The sequence below is a fragment of the Cucurbita pepo genome, chromosome 6, assembly GCF_057944985.1.
Source record: "Cucurbita pepo subsp. pepo isolate OVF chromosome 6, ASM5794498v1, whole genome shotgun sequence".
NCBI classification, from domain to species: Eukaryota; Viridiplantae; Streptophyta; class Magnoliopsida; order Cucurbitales; family Cucurbitaceae; genus Cucurbita; species Cucurbita pepo.
In genome coordinates, this window is record NC_141803.1 from 16,834,425 (window position 1) to 16,850,116 (window position 15,692).

Here is a 15,692-nt window from a genome sequence, read left to right on the forward strand (position 1 = left end):
CGAGCCGAATGAATTCATTTGCGTAAGTCGAAGGATCCATTGATTGTAGAAGCGACACGTTTCGCAAGTGGGAGGTGACACGTGCAGGTAGCCATTTTTTCCTTCCTCTCTATTTTCACTCTTTTCTCTCTTGAGGGCTCTATAGAATTGTTAGGAGAGAGACCTATTTGATACCTATGTAAACTCGAATTGTTAGGAGAGAGACCTATTTGATACCTATGTAAACTCTGGATAATAATTTTCAGTTTCATGAGATAATCAAATAAGAACTTAGTATTTCTTCAACCAACCAATTCAATTATAAGAACATACCTCAATTCGTCTTAATATCATAGAAAAATCTAAAATGGTATTTTCATTCTCATCGCCTTGGTTTTGGAATCCATAGTCTTGGGGATCTTTAATCATTGTGATAAAAAACTTAAGAGCTTCCAAGTGGTTGTGTTTTACGCATAAATGAAGAACAGTTTGACCATTGTGAAGCTTAATCCAAGGAGATCTTGACCTCGCAATGATCAACCGTTGCATGATATCAATTCTTCCATTGATCACGGCATGGTGGAGAGGAATCCACCCATTCAAATCACGTACCATGCAAGTGCTTGTGTTCTTCTCCAGCAAAGCTTGAACAATCTCAACCGTTCCATTTTCTGAAGCCAAGTGTAGAGGTGTCCTTTGCAGGTCATCAACTTCTCCCGCAAGTTCAGGCACGAGATTCAAAAGAAATCGAGTGAATTCAAGGTGGTGATGCAAAACTGAGACATGCAATGGACTCTCAGCGTTGGAAGAGGAGATTAGAACTCTTTGTATGATATTTGGGTCACCTCGAATTAGTGTCTTCAAGCTTTGAATGGACCCAATCTTTGAAGCTTCATAGAGCTTTCTTTTTACTTTCTTCAAAAGAGGAAATGGCTAATCTAAGTTGGTTGTTTTCTCCATTTGCCTCCATTATTGTTTCTCTAACTTACTTCCAATTGGGTTTTTCACATAGAATTTATAAGCCAACATTAAAAATACTATATTTTATTTATATGATTTTGTTGATTATTTATTTATTTTTAATAGATGGTGAGGCTCTCAACTATAAATAAGTTGACCTTTTGAATTTAAAAAATAGTCTAATTATTGTCCTCAATTCCAAGAAGAAAAAAATCATTATTTATACTTTCACTCGAGAGTGACACCAAAGTGTCACCATCCTAGTTTAAGTGGATGTGAAGCAAACGGAAGGAAGCTTATTTGTTGAATCATGGATAGAAGTATATATCATTAATTATTTCACATAATTTTATTGGGATGTTATCGTTTCTCATCGATAAGGATAATAACTCTCGTGGTTTGATTAAGTTAAATTATATCACACACTTGTTAGATTTAGAGATAGAACCGTCTCATTTTTACCCTTATATTTATTTCAAAATAGTTTTCAGTCAACCTTTTCTTTGTAATTAAAAAGGAAAGTGATGTTATATAGTAAATATTTATATCTAATAGGTGTTATATGAGTTAATGTTATATAGTAAACTAAAACCATATTATAACTCTTGGGTAGTGCATATCTAATGTCATCAATACAAATTCTTTAGCCAATATTCCTCCATGCATTTTCTCTCTCCTATTTTTTTTTTTAGGTTCATCTTGATCGAGTGTGTTCGTTGTTGTGCAATCCTAACAATTGGTATCAGAGCTAGGTGAGATTCACCACGATTTGAGAGATGGAAAGTTCAAAGATTGCAATTGAGAAGTTTGATGGATCCAATTTCGGTTTCCGGAAGATGCAAATTGAAGATTATCAGTACCAAAAAGATTTTAACGAACCCTTGTTGGAGGTGAAGCCAGATACCATGACCACGGAGCAATGGAAGCTCTAGGATCGTTAGGCCCTAGGGTTGATCTGGTTGACGCTATCAAGAAACGTAGCGTTCAACATCATTAAGGAGAAGACAATGTCAGATCTGTTGAAGACGATGTGAAGTATGTATGAAAAATCGTTGGCTATGAACATGGTGTATTTGATGCGGAGATTGTTCAATCTACAAATGTCTGAAAGTGGATCTGTTGCTGATCATATAAATGAGTACAACATGATTGTAAGTCAATTGAGTTATGTGGAAATTAATATTGAGGATGAAATTGAAACACTGATTCTGATGTCAACTTTACCCGAGTCGTGGGATACTGTTGTTATCGTGACCAATAGTTCCCGAGGATCTGAGAAACTGAAGTTCGATGAAATCTGAGATGTAGTTCACAACGAAAGTATTCGCAAACAAGAAATTGAGGATTCTTCTCATAGTGCACTCAGCATTGACCAAAGGGAAAGAAGTAGATCAAAGGGCCCAAACAAAGGTTGATCAAAATCAAAGAACCTTGAAAATTTTCGAAACAGACCAAACGTGATGTGTTGGAGTTTTGGAGAAAAAGATCACTTTCGGACCGATTGTACAAGACTAAAGAGGAAGCAGAATCACAAATCCAAGAATGATAATAATTCTATAAATTCAGCAAAAGATATTGGGGATATTATAATCCTCAGCGTGAACAGTCCGATTGAATCCTAAATTTTTTATTCCGGAGCATCTTTTAATTCATCTCCAAATAAAGAGTTGTTTCGAAATTTCAATTCTTGAAATTTTGAGAAGGTGTATCTTGTCGACAACAAAAATTTGGTGATTGAAGAAAAATGGGATGAAAGCATACAAACTCCAGTAGAAAATTAGTGGGCATTAAAGGATGTCAGATATATTCTTGGTCTCAAAAAGAATATGATCTCTATTGGTCAGTTGGACAGCACAGGTTATGCAACCAAGTTTGGAAACAACTCATGGAAGGTGAAGGGTGTCATGGTGGTAGCATGTTACACAAAATTTGGAACCCTATACACCACTGCAGGATGTATAAACATGACTGCCGTTGTTGAAAGTGCTTCCAATTCAAGTCTATAACACAATAGATTTGGACATATGAGCGTCAAAGGAATGAAGATGCTGACTGTGAAAGAAGTTTTAGAAGACCTAAAATTTGTTCATATGGGTCTTTATGAGAGCTTCGTTATGGACAAACAAAAACGAGTTAGCTTCACAAAGGCTGTTAGAGAACCAAAGAAAGTATGATTGAAAATGGTCTATACAGACATTTGGGGACCATCACCAGTTTCACACTCGGTGAATAGGTATGAGTTTATTTCCTGAAACACAAGTCAGATGTGTTTGCCACCTTAAGGATGTGGTAAGCTGAAGTTGAAAATCAGACTAGCTTGAATATCAAATGCTTGAGGTCTGTCTTTTTTGTCAAGATATATTATTCGAAGTCTAAAAAATCAGATCGTGACTTCTAATATCATGCGTAATTTCTATGGTTTACCTTTTTTCCAAGTTTTCTAACATATTATAAGGTCCGTACTCTTTTCTTTTTTTTTTTTAATTTTTTTATTTAAACCCTACCAACATGTGGGCAAGAGCCACTTTTTTTTAAACCCTACCCTCAATCTTTATCTGAGTTGTGGTTGAAGTCATTGCATCTCTCTCAAAGTCAAAGATTTGACTTTTTTACGGACTAAACGAGAAGGTTCGCCACAAAAGTAAGGAAAGGAATTACAATACAACAAAGACAAACCACTCCAAGCATAAGAATTCCTAAATGAGGCATTTAGCAGCCAAACTCCCAATAAATAACTATGTGATAAGGATGCAATGGCAATGCACATGGTTACTGTTAATAACCATACACAAATCCTATTTTTTAAAGGCAATGGACCTATAATGAACATAATCACACATATTGATGCAAGAATGAGACAGAATTTGTAATCAAGCAAGTAGTGTAATAGTTTTCTTGGTATGAAGCTGGGTAGGCCATTACTGCAGTTCCTGCCATGAAAGTTCTCAAAGTATTGCTACTGTGAAACGAACTATGAAAAGTGCTATTGGAGTTGTAAGGAATATCTTCTTGCCAAACACCGCCGGGAGGGTTGATTGCACCTTGAAAAGCCACTGTTGTATTAATCGTTGCCACCAACACCATTGTACCTTGCACTTCATGAAACCAATTACCTTTGTATTCAAGTTTCGTTTTCAACGAACTTTTCGTTGAGTTTTGGGGCAGTGGTGATGTCGATAACCCATCATAACATGGTTCTTCAATTTCGTTTGGCGATCCCTTCTCATTTGATGTAGCACAAGGTTTTTTGTAGTGTTTGTTCCCTGGATAGACAATAAATATTGTATAATCTGCACAATTTGAATTCAATTTGTTTATATCATAATAAAACTTTTTAATACCTAATTTGTAAGCTAATAAATAGACCAGCTCGATCATCTTGACTATTCTTTTTGTAACAGCTACAAACCACTGCTAGCATATATTGTCCACTTTGGCTCGTGATGCTTCCTCGTCAGCCTCATGGTTTTAAAATGTGTCTTGGTCATGTCAAGGAGTTGAAGAGGTTTATTGGATTCCTAGACCAACTATGTTGCTTAACACGAGCTTTTGGCTCCAGATTACTCTATTCTAACTACTCGACTCTTTCTTTAGTCTTAGAGTAATAGGGTCTAGACCCTCTTAATGTCACCACGATCCTAAGGTGCTTAGTCTAGTGTACGCATCTTGACCTAAGTCATCGCATAACCAACCTAACTCTTATACCCTAGCTTTGTGTAGATAAACACGCTAGATAGGGAGAACACTCTGTCAAACACCTGCAGCTAACACATACTGTATCATGCACAATATATGCAAACAAGCTCAATGGGAAGATAATATACATAAATAAATCTGGAGCACAAATCACAATAGGTCATCCTTTTTTCTCACAGATTAGGGTGGTGTAGTGGAAGTGTGGTGGACTCATAACTCACAGGTTTGAGGATCGAAACTTTGCCCTAATAAAAAAGAAGAGGTTTAAAATTTGAATATACAAGATTCAATTCTTAATCCCATGACTCCTATACTTTACAGATTGCCCACCACTACATTGCTCATTACATATTCAAGCCTCACATTTTCTGATTCCATGACTCTTTCTTTAGTTTTGGAGTCATAAGGTCAAGCCCCTCTTAATGTCGATCCTAAGGTGCTTAGTCTAGTGTAAGCATCTTGACTTAAGTCATTGTATAACCAACATAACTCTTATACCCTAGTTTTTTTTGTAGATAAACATGCTAGATAGGGAGAACACACAGTCAAACACCTGCAGCTAACACATACTGTATCATGCACAATACATGCAAACAAGCTCAATATGAAGATAATATCTATAAATAAACCTCGAGAACAGATAACAATAGCTAATCTTGTTTTCTAACAAATTAGAGTGGCGCAGCGGAAGTATGGTGGGCTCTGATAGAGGAGAAAGATTTTAAAATTAATTGAAGTGCATACAAATTAATGCTAACATATATTATCTACTTTGGCCCGTTATGCATCGTCGTCGTCAGCGTCGTCGTCAGCGTCACAGTTTTAAAATGTGTCTTGGTCATGTCATGTCTAGGAGTTGAAGAGGTTTATTGGATTGGATCGGGCTCGAATGGAAGATAATATCCATAAATCAACCTTGACTTCAAAATTTATAAACAAAACAATTTTACAAGTTCCTTATCAAAATTTTATATTTTAAGAGCATGTAAATATAAATTAATTCATACAAGATTCTTAATCCATGACTCCGAAGCTTAAGGAATGGTTGTCCACCACTAGTTACGTATGCTAGCCTCACATTTTAAAACGTTGACCATTTTACCTCCCCATTCTATGCCGAGTCTCACTATAAAAAATATCAGGTCTATAATGGGATTCAAACCCAAGCCTTTTCGGAACAGTACCTGAAACTGGAAACTTAGACTAGCTTTGTAATCTTGACTATTTTTTTATTTGTAACATATACAAATTACTTCTAGCATATATAATCCACTTTGGCCCGTTATGCATCGTCGTCACCTTCACGGTTTTAAAATGCATCTTGGTCATGTCTTGGAGTTGAAGAGGTTTATAGGATTCCTAGGCTAGCTAGGTTGCTTAACACAAGCTTTTGGTTCCAGGTTACTCTATTTTGACACCTTGACTCTTTCTTTAGTCCTGGAGTAATAGAGTCTATTTCCTCTTAACGTCGCCACGATCCTAAGGTGCTTAGTCTAGTGTATGCATCTTGACCTAAGTCATCGTATAACCAACCTAACTCTTACACCCCCAACTTTGTGTAGATAAACACGCTAGATAGGTTGAACACACTGTCAACCACCTGGAGCTAAAACATACTTTATCATGCACAATACAAGCAAACAAGCTCAACTGGAAGATAGTATCCATAAATCACCCTAGAGCATAGATCACAATAGCTCATCCTCTTTTCTAACAAATCAGAGTGGCGCAGCAGAAGCGTGGTGGGCCCATAACTCGTTATGCAACACAAGGAGCATAAGGATCATTAACTCTCAAACAAGTACCTTAGACCTGCTCGGCATATTTATTCACTTTGGCCCATTATAGGTTTATTGCATTCCTAGCTACACGAGCTTTTGATTCCAGGTTACTCTATTTTGACTCCTCAACTCTTTCTTTAGTTCACTCTATTTCGTCATAAATCACCTTGGAGCACAGATCACAATAGCTCATCCTCCTTTCTATCAAATTAGAGTGGCAGCGGAAGCGTGGTGGGCCCATAACCCACAGGTCCCAGGATCGAAACCTGGCTCTAATAGAGAAGAAAGACTAAAAAGTGATACATATTGCCATTTGTTGCAACACAAGGAGCATAAGGATCATGAACTCTCAAACAATGTACTTTAGACCTACTCGGCCTATTTATTCACTTTCGCCCGTTATAGGTTTATTGCATTCCTAGCTACACGAGTTTTTGACTCCCCAACTCTTTCTTTAGTTCACTCTATTTCGTCATAAATCACCCTGGAGCACAGATCACAATAGCTCATCCTCCTTTCTAACAAATCAGAGTGGCGCAGCGGAAGCGTGGTGGGCCCATAACCCACAGGTCCCAGGATCGAAACCTGGCTCTGATAGAGAAGAAAGACTAAAAAATGATACATATTGACAGTCCTTGCAAAACAAGGATCATTAACTCTCAAACAAGTCCTTTAGACTTGCTTGGCCTATTTATTCGCTTTGGCCCGTTATGGGTTTATTGCATTCATAGCTACACGAGCTTTTGATTCCAGGTTACTCTAACCTAGCTCTAATGCAGAAGACAAGACATTAATATTGATAGATAAAACAGTTTTACGCCGCCCACCGCTACATTTCTCACTACATATGCAAGCCTCACATTTTAAATGTTGTGCATTATAATACCCTCTCCAATCTTTGCCCCGCCCACCGCTACATTGCTCACTACATATGCAAGCCTCACATTTTAAAATGTTGTGCATTATACCTCTCCAATCTTTCCCAAATCTCACACTAAAGAATATCATGTCAAGAATGGGATTTGAACCCATGCCCTTTCGGACCAGTACCTGAAACTGGCGCCTTAGACCAACTCGGCCATCTTGACTATTTATATTTTTGCAACAGCTACAAATCGCTGCTAGCATATATTATCCACTTTTAGGTACTGATGCATCGTCGTCAGTCTCACGGTTTTAAATGCAACTTGATCATGTCTAGGAGTTGAAGAGGTTTATTGGATTCCTAGGCCAGCTAGGTTGCTTCACACAAGATTTTGGCTCCAGGTCACTCTATTCTGACTCTTCGTCTCTTTCTTTAGTTTTGGACTCGTAGGGTCTAGACCCTCTTAATGTCGCCACGATCCTAAGGTGTTTAGTCTAGTGTACGCATCTTGACCTAAGTCATCGTATAACCAACCTAACTTTTACACCCTAGCTCTGTGCAGATAAACAAGCTAGATAGGGAGAACACACTGTCAAACACCAGGAGCTAACACATACTGTATCATGCACAATACAAGCAAACAAGCTCAACGGCAAGATAACATCCTTAAATCACCCTGGAGCACAGATCGCAATAGCTCATCCTCCTTTCTAACAAATTAGAGTGTCGCAACGGAAGCGTGGTGGGCCTATAATCCACCTGTCCCTAGATTGAAACTTGGCTCTAATACCGAAGAAAGACTTCAAAATTGATAGACAAAATTTGACACTTCAAAATTGATAGACAAAATTTGACTACTATCTTTTTCAAAAGACATCTATCTGAAAATATATATTATATTAGATAGGGCGGCGTTCCCAACCCCTTTTATCTAACGGAATAAAAACGTGACTCTTTCTTTAGTCCTGGAGTAATAGAGTCTATTTCCTCTTAACATCGCCACGATCCTAAGGTGCTTAGTCTAGTGTATGCATCTTGACCTAAGTCATCGTATAACCAACCTAACTCTTACACCCCCAGCTTTGTGTAGATAAACACGCTTGATAGGGAGAACACACTGTCAAACACCTGGAGCTAATACATACTCTATCGTGCACAATACAAGCAAACAAGATTGGAATCTGGCTGTGAAAGAGAAAATTATTTTATAATGACATTTAAAATTTGAAAGGAAGAGCGTGTGATATGACTCCTAAGCTTTATAGATTGCCGCCCACCATCGATACATTGCTTATTAAAAATGGGATTCAAACCCATGCCCTTTCAAAAAGCTTTTGGGTCTAGATTACTCTTTATTGACTCCTCGACTCTCTCTTTATTCCTGGAATGTCTAGGAGTTGACGAGGTTTATTGGATTCCTAGGCCAGCTAGGTTGCTTAACACGAGCTTTTGGTTTCAAGTTACTCTATTTTAACTATTCGACTCTTTCTTTAGTCCTCGAGTAATAGGGTCTATTTCCTCTTAACGTAGCCACGATCCTAAGGTGCTTAGTCTAGTGTACGCATCTTGACCTAAGCCATTATATAACCAACCTAACTCTTACATCCTAGATCTGTGTAGATAAACACGCTAGATAGGAAAGCGAAGTGTTGTGGGCCCATAACTCACAGGTCCCAGGATTGAAACCTGGCTCTGATAGAGAAGAAAGACTAAAAAATGATACAATGACTTTTGTTGCAACACAAGGATCATTAACTCTCAAACAAGTACCTTAGACCTGCTCGGCCTATTTATTCACTTTTGCCCGTTATAGGTTTATTGCATTCCTAGCTACACGAGCTTTTGATTCCAGGTTACTCTATTTTGACTCCTCAACTCTTTCTTTAGTTCAATCTATTTCGTCATAAATCACCCTGGAACACAGATCACAATAGCTCATCCTCCTTTCTAACAAATCAGAGTGGCGCAGCGGAAGTGTGGTGGGCCCATAACCCACAAGTCCCAGGATCGAAACTTGGCTCTAATAGAGAAGAAAGACAAAAAAATGATACATATTGACATTTGTTCCAACACAAGGATCATAAGGATCATTAACTCTCGAACAAGTACCTTAGACCTGCTCGGCCTATTTATTCACTTTGGCCCGTTATAGGTTTATTCCATTCCTAGTTACACGGGCTTTTGATTCCAAGTTACTCTATTTTGACTCCTCAACTCTTTCTTTTAGTTCACTCTATTTCGTCATAAATCACCATGGAGCACATATCACAATAGCTCATTCTCCTTTCTATCAAATCAGAGTGGCGCAGCGGAAGCGTGGTGGACCCATAACCCACAGGTCCCAAGATTGAAATTTGGCTCTGATAGTGAAGAAAGATTAAAAAATGATACATATTGACATTTGTTGCAACACAAGGATCATAAGGATCATTAACTCTCAAACAAGTACCTTGGACTTGCTCGACCTATTTATTCACTTTGGCCCGTTATAGGTTTATTGCCTTCCTAGCTACACGAGCTTTTGATTCCAGGTTACTCTATTTTGACTCCTTTTTCTTTAGTTCACTCTATTTCGTCATAAATCACCCTGGAGCACAGATCACAATAGCTCATCCTCCTTTCTAACAAATCAGAGTGGCGCAGTGGAAGCGTGGTGGACCCATAACCCACAGGTCCCAGGATCGAAACCTAGCTCTGATAGAGAAGAAAGATAGTGTGTTGCAACACAAGGATCATTAACTCTCAAACACGTACCTTAGACCTGCTTGGCCTATTTCGCTTTGGCTTGTTATTGGTTGATTGCATTCCTACACGAGCTTTTGATTCCAGGTTACTCTATTTTGACTCCTCAACTCTAGTTCACTCTATTTCGTCATAAATCACCCTGAAGCATAGATCACAATAGCTCATCCTCCTTTCTAACAAATCAGAGTGGTGCAGCGGAAGCGTGGTGGACCCATAACCCATAGGTCCCAAGATCGAAACCTGGCTCTGATAGAGAAGAAAGATGAAAAAATGACAACAACATTTGTTGCAACACAAGTATCATTAACTCTGCTAGCATTCCTAGCTACACGAGCTTTTGGTTCCAGGTTACTCTATTATGACTCCTCAACTCTTTCTTTAGCTCACTATATTTCATCATAAATCACCCTGATGCACAGATAACAATAGCTCATCCTCTTTTTTAACAAATCAAAGTGGCGCAGCGGAAGCGTGTTGGGCCCATAACCCACAGGTCCCAGGATCGAAACCTGGCTCTGATAGAGAAGAAAGACTAAAAAATGACAACAAAGGGGTCTTAAGGATCATTAACTCTCAAATAAGTACCTTAGATCTTTTCGGCCAAAAATGACAACAAAGGGGTCTTAAGGATCATTAACTCTCAAATAAGTACCTTAGATCTTTTCGGCCTATGATACATATTTACATTTGTTGCAACACAAGGATCTTAAGGACCATTAACTCTTTCTTCAGTTCACTCTATTTCGTCATAAATCACCCTGGAGCACGATCACAAATAGTAGCACAGTGGAAGCGTGGTGTGCCCTTAACCCACAGGTCCCATGATCGAAAACTGGCTCTAATAGAGAAGAAAGACTAAAAAATGATACATATGTTGACAGCTTGTTGCAACATAAGGATCATTAACTCTCCCATCTTTGCCGGTCCTCACAATAAAGAATATCATGTCAAGAATGGGATTTGAACCCATGCCCTTTCGGACCAGTACCTAAAACTAGCACCTTAGACCAACTCGGCCATCTTGACTATTTATATTTTTGTAACAGCTACAAATCACTGCTAGCATATATTATCCACTTTTAGGTACTGATGCATCGTCGTCAGTCTCACGGTTTTAAATGCAACTTGATCATGTCTAGGAGTTGAAGAGGTTTATTGGATTCCTAGGCCAGCTAGGTTGCTTCACACAAGATTTTGGCTCCAGGTCACTCTATTCTGACTCTTCGTCTCTTTCTTTAGTTTTGGACTCATAGGGTCTAGACCCTCTTAATGTCGCCACGATCCTAAGGTGTTTAGTCTAGTGTACGCATCTTGACCTAAGTGATCGTATAACCAACCTAACTCTTACACCCTAGCTCTGTGCAGATAAACAAGCTAGATAGGGAGAACACATTGTCAAACACCAGGAGCTAACACATACTGTATCATGCACAATACAAGCAAACAAGCTCAACGGCAAGATAACATCCTTAAATCACCCTGGAGCACAGATCGCAATAGCTCATCCTCCTTTCTAACAAATTAGAGTGTCGCAGCGGAAGCGTGGTGGGCTTATAACCCACATGTCCCTAGATTGAAACCTGGCTCTAATACCGAAGAAAGACTTCAAAATTGATAGACAAAATTTGACACTTCAAAATTGATAGACAAAATTTGACTACTATCTTTTTCAAAAGACATCTATCTGAAAATATATATTATATTAGATAGGGCGGCGTTCCCAACCCCTTTTATCTAACGGAATAAAAATGTTCCCCACCCCTTCCCCTATTTCTAGTCTAAATTGAAATGCTTCACTGACGCTAAAATAGACATCATTACTTGTCATCCACCTTAACTAGGATGGTGATATTTTGTTTTCACTTTCGAATCATAAGTGTAAATAATCCATCTCAAAGTAAGATAGATATTCAATAATGGAGGCAACTCATCAACAACTCGCACAATCTTCCAATATTGCAAACGGAGAAAGCAACGAACTTGGATTAGCCATGTCCTCTATCAAAGAAAGCAAACGATTGCTCTATGAAGCATCATAGATCGAGTCCATTCAAAGCTTAAAGACACTAATTCAAAGCGACCCAAATATCATTCAAAGTTGTTCTAATCTGCTCTTACAACATTGAGACTCCATTGCACGTCTCGGTTTTGCATCGCCACTTTGAACTCACTCGATTTCTTTTAAATCTCATGCCTGAACTTGCTGGAGAAGTTGATGCCCTGCAAAGGAAACCTCTCCACTTAGCTTCTAAAAATGGAACGATCGAGATTGTTCAACCTTTGCTGGAGAAGAACACAAGCACTTGCATGGTTTGTGATTTGAATGGATTGATTCCTCTCCACCATGCATTGATTAATAGAAGAATTGATATCATGCCACTATTGATCAATGCGAGCCCACAATCTTTTTGGATGAAGCTTCACAATGGTTAAACTATTCTTCATTTATGCGTAAAACACAACCGCTTGGACGCTCTTAAGTTGTTGATCATAATGATTGAAGATCCACGTAATTATGGGTTTCTGATCGAACGCGATGTGAATGAAAATACCATTTTTTATTTTTCTATGATGTTAAGAGATATTGAGGGTATGTTATCATAAAAATTTATATATAATTTTGTTATTAACTTTCTATTAATATATATATATTTTTTTTAACTTTTTTTTTTTTTTTGCATTCATTTTCATATTTCTAATTTTGAGCCAAACTTTAAAAAAAAATGAAAAAAATTAAAACTACTTTCATTAGTTTTTATTTAAATCTTTTGGTTGAATTTTGAATATATATAAACAAGTAAATAACATAAGAAAAAAAAAAGAAAAAAAGCATAAAATTTAATGTGTTTTTAAAAAATTAATTTTTTTTCTCATAATTTTTAATGATTTTTTATTTTTCTAAAAGAAAAAAATCTTATTCGTGCAGATAGTAAGATATTTGTTGTCTATCCCGGGAATAAAAACCGGAAAAAAAATACTATGAATAATGAAGAACAATGGAATGACATAAGAAGTTTGTGGAGGAAGAACCTTGAATACAAAGGTGATTAGCTTCAAGAAGTGCAAGGTACAATGATGTTGGTAGCAAGTGTGATCACAACCGTGGTTTTTCAAGGTGCAATCAACCCTCCTGGCGGTGTTTGGCAACAAGACATTCCTTTCAACTCGAATATCACTATTCATCATTCTTTTCATAGTAGCAATACTTTGAAAACATTCATAGCGGGCATTGCAGTAATGGCCTACCCAACTTCATGCCAAGGAAATTATTACACAGCTTATTTGGTCACAAATTCTATCTCATTCTTTGCATCGGTATGTGTGATTATGTTCATTATAGGTCGATTGTCTTTGAAAAATAGGATTTGTTCGTGGTTATTAACAGTAACCATGTGTGTTGCTATTGCCTCCTTATCACATAGTTACATACTCGGAGTTTGGCTCGTAAATGCCTCATTTAGAAATTCGTATGCTTTAGAATTAACGTTTACAATAGCATGGTACATTTTGTTAGCAATGGTGGGAGTGGTTTCTCTTCGTTGTATTGTTATTCATTTCCTTCTTTTGGTGGTGAAGCTTCTCGTGTGGGCAGTAAAAAGGTTGTATCTTTGGCTTTGTGGCATTTAGAGAGATCCAATCACTTAAACCACAACTTAAATAAAGATCGATGGCTATACAAAAATTAGGTTAAGTTGTTTGTTTTATCATACATTTTGGATATGGATTATTCATGGTGGTGTGTGTATTCAGGGTAAGGAAAACATGTTTTATGTATGTTATATTATTTAAATGTTTGTGGTGTAAAATAACTAGAACGGGGTTTGTGACAAGTAAGAAAATTACTTCGATCTTTGAGGCTATCACGACCCAATATTCAAGGCTCGAGAAATCAGATCGCGATGAAAAGAAGAAAATCAAAAAATAAAAAAATAAAAACAAACAATTAAAACCTTAAGCCCTAAAATTGTGCGTGATTTAATATCAAACAATAGGTATTGTTCTAGTTATTTACAAATGGGAAACCGGTGCAAGAAAACCAATACAAACGACAACCCAAAAGAAATACAAAATAACATTGACGCCCCGGGTCGACACCCCTCTGTGATAGAGCAACTCCCTAGTACCTGTCCACCTTCATTGGTACACGAAAAAAGAAAAGGGGAAATGGGTGAGTATAAAATACTTAGTAATCAACCTACCTATAAGCTCTCATCACATCCTTAACCTAATATGTTTCCACAGCGATGTCTACGATGAGCTAATCTATTTGCATATTCCCTCGTCTACTCTTAGAGTAAATTTCCTCCATATAGAATAGTAGCTCCTCAATATACTACTATGTAGTATCTCGTCTACTCTTAGGCGGGTTGTTCTACACACAATAGTATATCTTCAATCAAGTACCTGCATAGTCCCTCGTCCCCTCTCAAGGTGGGTTAACATACACACAATAGTGATTTCTCATGTTATCTACTTATTTAGTCCCTTGTCCCTCTCTAGGTGGGTTATCGTACATACAGTATGTCACTCACTTATGTAGTCCATTGTCCTCTCTCAGGCAGGTTATCATACATACAGTGGTAGCTACTTATATCATCTACTCACGTAGTCCCTCGTCCCCTATCAAGGCAGGTTATGTTCTACCTCTGATAGTGGGTCTTTGGGTCGCTATTTATGTAGTCCCTCATCCCTTATCAGAGCATGTTATATCCTACACATAGTGACTCCCCAATTAGTTTTGTTCACGTTATCGTCAATCTTATGTGTTCTCGTAGTTCACCTTTGTGTCGTGGAGATATATTAGGTTCTAGAGCGTCTAGGTGGATTAGGTCACAACAAACATTTCCAGGTTGCTTGGGGTTAGCTCCTTGTGGCTAAGCCAAATCTTGAGGTACACCTAGGTCTCTAATTGTCGCTCACGATCCCGTCAGTATATTGAAAATATATTGACCTAAGATGTTGTATAACCACTCTTGTTCTACTGCTCTACTCACTCTGATTCATGCATGCTATATCAGAGAGATATTCTATGATCTTTACGTCCATGCTCATTTACTAAGGGGATAATCCTATAGAACAAGTAAACTACCTGAATCTAGCATACAATTTAATCATACAACTCAAACATGCTCAACGGAGAGATAACGTCCATCTAGCACCCCGAGCACATATCACAATATTCCAATCTTCATTCTAGTACACCACAAAGCATTTAATAGAGATGCATTCTCATAAAAGGGCATTTCTGTAATTTTTCTTCACAAACATGCCCACCTATTTAGATTTGCTCATTTAAGTTCTAAACATGCATATTCTAACCACCTAAGTTAAGATAAGTTTGCATGCTAGCAAGTCCTACAATTCCTACATGTATTACTTGGCTATAATTTGTGTCGCTACTTACAAGAATGAAGCTGCTCTCCCTAGCTTGAGTTTCTACATGTTGGAGGCTCTAAATTTCCTAAGATTTCACGAGTGATTTTGAACCAAGTTCAATTAGGATCAGTATCAAAGTTGAGACGAAAAACATTCGAACAACGGTTGAACAGAAAAACATTCGAAAAACATTCGAACAAAGGTTGAACAGGAAAACATTCGAAAAACATTCAACATTTGAAAAATGTAGACATACTAAACACAACTCAACTCATAGGATAAACTAAACT

General features: G+C 37.6%; 3 non-coding genes across 3 annotated transcripts; 1 reads left to right on the top strand and 2 right to left on the bottom strand.

The window, feature by feature from the left end:
- The first annotated feature begins 6,941 nt into the window (after positions 1–6,941).
- Positions 6,942–7,013, top strand: TRNAM-CAU (transfer RNA methionine (anticodon CAU)). Its single transcript has one exon. It is a non-coding gene; the product is annotated as a tRNA-Met (tRNA).
- A 410-nt stretch (positions 7,014–7,423) lies between these two features.
- Positions 7,424–7,504, bottom strand: TRNAL-CAG (transfer RNA leucine (anticodon CAG)). The gene has a single exon. It is a non-coding gene; the product is annotated as a tRNA-Leu (tRNA).
- A 3,467-nt stretch (positions 7,505–10,971) lies between these two features.
- TRNAL-UAG (transfer RNA leucine (anticodon UAG)) lies at positions 10,972–11,052 on the bottom strand. Its single transcript has one exon. It is a non-coding gene; the product is annotated as a tRNA-Leu (tRNA).
- Between the last annotated feature and the right edge of the window lie 4,640 nt (positions 11,053–15,692).